This window comes from Quercus suber, unplaced genomic scaffold (genome assembly GCF_002906115.3).
Source record: "Quercus suber isolate HL8 unplaced genomic scaffold, Cork oak 2.0 scaffold_805, whole genome shotgun sequence".
NCBI lineage: Eukaryota > Viridiplantae > Streptophyta > Magnoliopsida > Fagales > Fagaceae > Quercus > Quercus suber.
Window position 1 is genome coordinate 41,757 of NW_027070240.1, and position 5,636 is coordinate 47,392.

Here is a 5,636-nt window from a genome sequence, read left to right on the forward strand (position 1 = left end):
TATTTTGGACAGACACAAAAGCTTAATGTTGATATCAACATTCTTTTGAATTTTTTTTTCTTTGGAATAAAAAGAATGTGTTGTAGTAAAGAAAGAAAAATTAATCAAAATACACTCTTATATTAAAATAATTATCTTGAAAATAAACTCTATTAGCTTAGCTTTAAAAGATATAAAATTCTATTCAAACAAATTTAATAAACCAAAAGTTCTATTATAATTATAATATATATCAAAAAGCTTCAAATCTTAGATTTGCTCTCATATTTAATCATCTCAAGTAATTTACTCAATACATAAGGTTAACACTTATTCCTTCTTTGTTTGCTATGTATCAAGAAAGTTGAAATAGTGCTCAAATGTAATGTTTTCTCCTCAAAAAGGCCATTGATTTATTATTTGTTTAAATTATGTTTGGTGATAGGAATCCAGATTTATTAATATAGTTAGTTTTAGTAATTATTCATTACTTCCAACATAGAGCAACATGGTAATCACTCCCTTGAATTTTTATTTGAAAATATTAAGTAAATATAAAGGGTTTACATAAAATATCTACCATTCATACAAGAGAAAGAGGATTCATATCATTGTCAGTTTAGTGATCATTAAGATAATTTTGATAATGTTAAAAAATTTAAAATTTACTCTTTCATTTATTATTAAGTTGTTGTCGAAAATTAAACTCTATTGTTAATAGTTTACTATGAATAGAAGTTTATTTTTTAAGTCTAATAAATTCAAAATTATAATTCACTTAAAATTCTATTAACAAAAGTTTCAAGGAATTAAATAAAATTAATTATATATTACACACCATGTATGCACAAAGTGACTTAATATATGTATGAATTACATGTTGCAAAATTAATTTGATTTTTTTGTGTGGCTCATGAATTATTAGTATAGTTTCGACATATATAACTTGTAATTAAGCTGTGCACACCGGGCAATTATTAGTTTTAATAAAATAAATAAATGTGCACACATTTACAGGTAAAATAAACAAAATTTGAGAAGTTGCAAATGTACTTAGTGCTTGTTTTCACCTGAAAAGCATTTCAAGAAATCAGTTTACACCTTGCTGTGTGTTTGGTTGTGCATGGAAAATTTGGTCAAATGAAAATCATTTCCTTGACTGTAAAAATGTGGCTGGCTAAAGTGTAAAATAGATTACAGATCTATTTTTAGCTTCAAACATTTCCCAAAAATGTGTAAATATAAACTTCAAGAATTTTTTTTTTTTTTTTTTTTTTGAGAAAAACTCTATACAAAGAGTATTGTTTGATCAAGTGTTTCAAAACCTCAAGCAAAGTCCCTAAAAAAAACATGAATTATAAAATAAAATAAAATAACAAAATTGGGAATTTATTTTTTAAAGCAAAGAGAGGGACTGAATTTGAGAGAAAAACAAAAACAAAAACAAAAACAAAAACAAAAAAAAAAAACCCTAAAAAATGATAGATACTTGGACGTTCAAAATATTAATAAATAAAAAATCATGAATCTGGCCTTATTATTTATTGTCATGCCAATTGAGTCTCAGCTACATATTTTACTCCTAAATTGTAATGATCAAAGAAGTAAAATTCACCAAAAATTTTGGGGAAAAAAAAGACATGAGATATGACAGACTTAATATAGAAAATACAAAAACAAACCTTGCATTTTATGCTTCACGTGTTTAGTTTCATAGAACCCTTTATGAATCTGCAAAATTAAATATTTATGAATCTCAATAAATCAAATGATGAACAAATTAATTAATTATATATATATATATAATATGAAACTTTTGGTTTTAGTTAGAATTTTAGTTGAAATAGAATTTTATATCTTTTAAAGCTAAGCTAATAGAGTTTATTTTCAAGATAATTATCTTTAATATAAGAGTGTAATTTTGATTAATTTTTCTTTCTTTAACGTACAACCATTCTTTTTATCTCCAAAAGGATAGGGAAAAAAAAAGTTCTCTTGGGCATATCAAAAAAATCTCTTAGCCATGTAACCGTGTGAATACATCTCCTGAAATTAAAAAAATAAAATAAAATAAAAAAATTAAGTAAAATCAATTCTAGTTAAACTCTGTCTCAAACTCAAACTCTTAAAAATTAAACTTCCCACTATGTTACAAATATTTGAAGTAAAAAAAAAATGTGGATATCAACATCAAGCTTTTGTATCTATCCAAAAATAAATAGAGTAAAATTTGATGAGAGAAATTAAATTTTTGTGTCTATCCAAAGATTGGTAGATGAAAATTTGATAAAAATAATATATTTGTAATCAAATTAAGATTTTTATCTACTTAAAAATTATAAGAGAAGAAGATAAACACAAAAAAATTATATCTTTTTTTTTTTTAATTCTGCAATTTGGTGCAGCCACTTAGTGCAACCATGGCTTCTAAGCCCAATTTTTATTACATAGTACATGATTTGAAAATGTTTTAAATTTTATAAATTTTTTTCAGGGAAATATAATGCATTTTACATTCAATTATTATATAAAGCTAGATATTTTGTAAATAATGTAATGTGTGGTTGGAATTTATTTTTAATACTACTTACAAATAATTCATCCCCTATACATTTTGAATGACCTAAAGAGAAAGCAAATATCAGTAAATCCATCACTCATAAAAAAAATAAAAATTAAAAATTAAAATACAAAACTGTAAACATAAGAAAAATATAATTTTATAAAAACCTACCAACATTATGCTGTGAAGAGAAGGTGACATAATTATCGATGAAGCGACTCCTCTTTTCTCCATAAACCTTTCCTCTCAAAGCATCACCGAGGTGGACCGAATGGACCAAAAATAGACTGAATATATTGAAAGGGACCAGAATGGACCGAACTTCACGGAATGGACCAAATTAGACCATATAGACCGAAATATGACGTTGTTATAACTTAACAAGAGTGTAGTAATAATAAATTCTACATTTCAGCTTGTACATATTATATAGACAAGACGTGCTCCTGGTTAGACTCAATGCCTCACATAGACCAAGGCTCACAGAATTCCATTATTTTTGGTTCTTTACTGTTGCGGCACTTTTGGTTTTAGTTGATTACTAATAAAATAACATGTGCTGTTTTTATTGGTTCCATGCTATTTTAAAATGCAAGTTTGATGGTCTGTGATGTGTAAACTTCAAGTTTTTTCGCAATGTGTTTGTTCATTGGTCATGGACATGGCACAATGGGATATGTCGTCGCCTATTCTCTACTCTTTAGTTGTCAGTTTCTAGATAAGTTCAACCCTCTGAACAGTTTGAAAACAGAAAACAGGACTAGATAATGTTGAATATCATTACATTTTACAATGAAATCTTTATATATCCTGCTGTAAAAAGCCTCTGCTGGTTGAGTTTGGCCCTGCTGGAACAACTACGAAAACTAACCGAGTTCCTGAAATGGGAATGATTCTGTAACAAATTTATATGTAATTGTCAAAACACTTTTTTTTTTTTGGTGTCCTTTGCAATTGCCATCCTGATAGCCAATGCCTAATATGCCTCTTTTGTCTTTCCTGGCTGCTACTCAATAATATCAATAATATTATGTCATGTGTGACAATTTATTAAGTCAAATATTGGTCATTAACCCAGTCATAAATTATAATAATAATAAAAATAAAATAAAATCTTTCACCTTCACCTTCACCCTTACCCTTGCCTTCACTGTCAGTAGCCCCACCACCACCATTTGCAACTCATTAGGACTCGATTTGCCGACAAGTCGCGATTTGTACATGAAATGTCAGCCTCCTACTCTCCTTCTAGTTAAACCTAGATCCGACTTTAAAAACTTAAACCTCTCCAATTATAAAGTTTTTTTTTTTTTTTTTTTTTCTTAACTTGGAGAACCTTTCTAAAGAAGAGTCATTTGAACTTGCCTCTAATCAATAAAACTTATGGGCAACTGACCCCACTGGTCAAAACTAGTTTCTAGATAATCCAAAAGCATTAACCCTTGACGAGTTAAGCAGTTTATGCTCATGCCCAAGAACATACTGGTTTGGATTTTCTAATTCATGGTAGTGATAACAAAGTCTCTCAATTACTTTGAAGAATAAAAAATTTAATAATTCTTCAACAAGAAGTTGACTAGCTAGTTGGTAGAAGCTATAATGAGTCCATTATGTCGAGTCAGACCAAACACCAAATGGACAAGGAATTATAGATCCAATTTATGGACACAACTTTTATAACAACTCTGACATGTGCGACTGTGAATGATGGAGGGAAAAAAAGTTGTGCATCCATGAAAAATGATGGTTTATCAATCACAGTCACATATGTTTGTAGCAAAATATGTGAAAAGCATTCTAATTTGCTTTAAAAAAAATAAAAATAAAATAAAAAATAACGAAGGTTTTTCTTTGTTAAAACTAAAAATATCATTAATTTGAAATTTATCTGAATTATTATGCATTATGAAGTCTTTAATTACAACCTTTCAATTTTATGTTTCTATATATAGTACTATATATATGCAGTGCCTCCAAATGACATAACAATTAAGCTGAGAGAAAGGCAAGAAGCTATGAAAAAATATGATATGTGGAGATTAGTGGCAATGATGGACTTTACTTCTCTTATGCTTGTAGTAATAATACAAGCTCAATCTGATGAACTTGATTCGCTTGATCCAATCAGCCTTAAAGAAACCATGGAAATTGTAGAAACATGCCTTTTTTAACTGTAAAGCTCAATGTAGCAGACATTTTCATCCCACGTCCCAAGCGCAAGTGTATTGCTTTGAAAAATGCTTGGAGTCATGCTTCCGAGAACAAGAAAGACTGCAACGTCAGAACCGACTTTAACAATAAAACACTAAAAAGGGGCACTGCCAAGCAGAAGTAATTGAAGAAGAAGAAGAAGCTCATGACACATTTGCTTCCTACACCTACAACTTCTAAGGTGATATCTCCTTCAAATCAGTTGCCCACAGGTATAGTTTGAGACCTAATAGGTGAGAACACTATGACATGGAAAGAGGAGCTTGTGAATAAATTGGTTCTTCCATAGGAAACTGCCATTATTAGGAGGATTCCTTTGAGTCCTAGAAGACCACATGGCCGAGCAACAGATGGGAAATTTACTGTGCAAAGTGCATATAGGATGCTCGAGCAACACAGAGTACAGGCAACCAATTGGCTAATTTTGTACCCAAGCCCAACCTTATTACATAGTTAATCTTTTGGATAAATTCCACTAAGGTCCAAGATTATTCAAAACTAGCCAATTTGGTCCCTAAAACAACTTAGTCCCTAAACAATTAGTTATTTTTCTCAATTATTTTAGAGACTAAATTGGCTTTATAAGCTAAATTGATTAGTTTTAAAAAGTTTTGAATTTAGTTAATATTAGCCCACGCCTCATGGGTATGACTATAGCAATCATTTACTCTACCTCAGCCCAGCCCAAATCTGGCCCCTTGCATTCAGATCAAGGCTCTCAGTTTTAATATGCTCTTTCGGTTTTTATTAGTAGAAAACAAATATTGAATTTATTTGCATGATACTTTTCGGCCAGCAAATATGAAGTTTATATGCATACTATTTTTGGCCAATATATGAAAATAAAACCGGTACATGAAATGGTAACAGGAAGCTGTGGGTA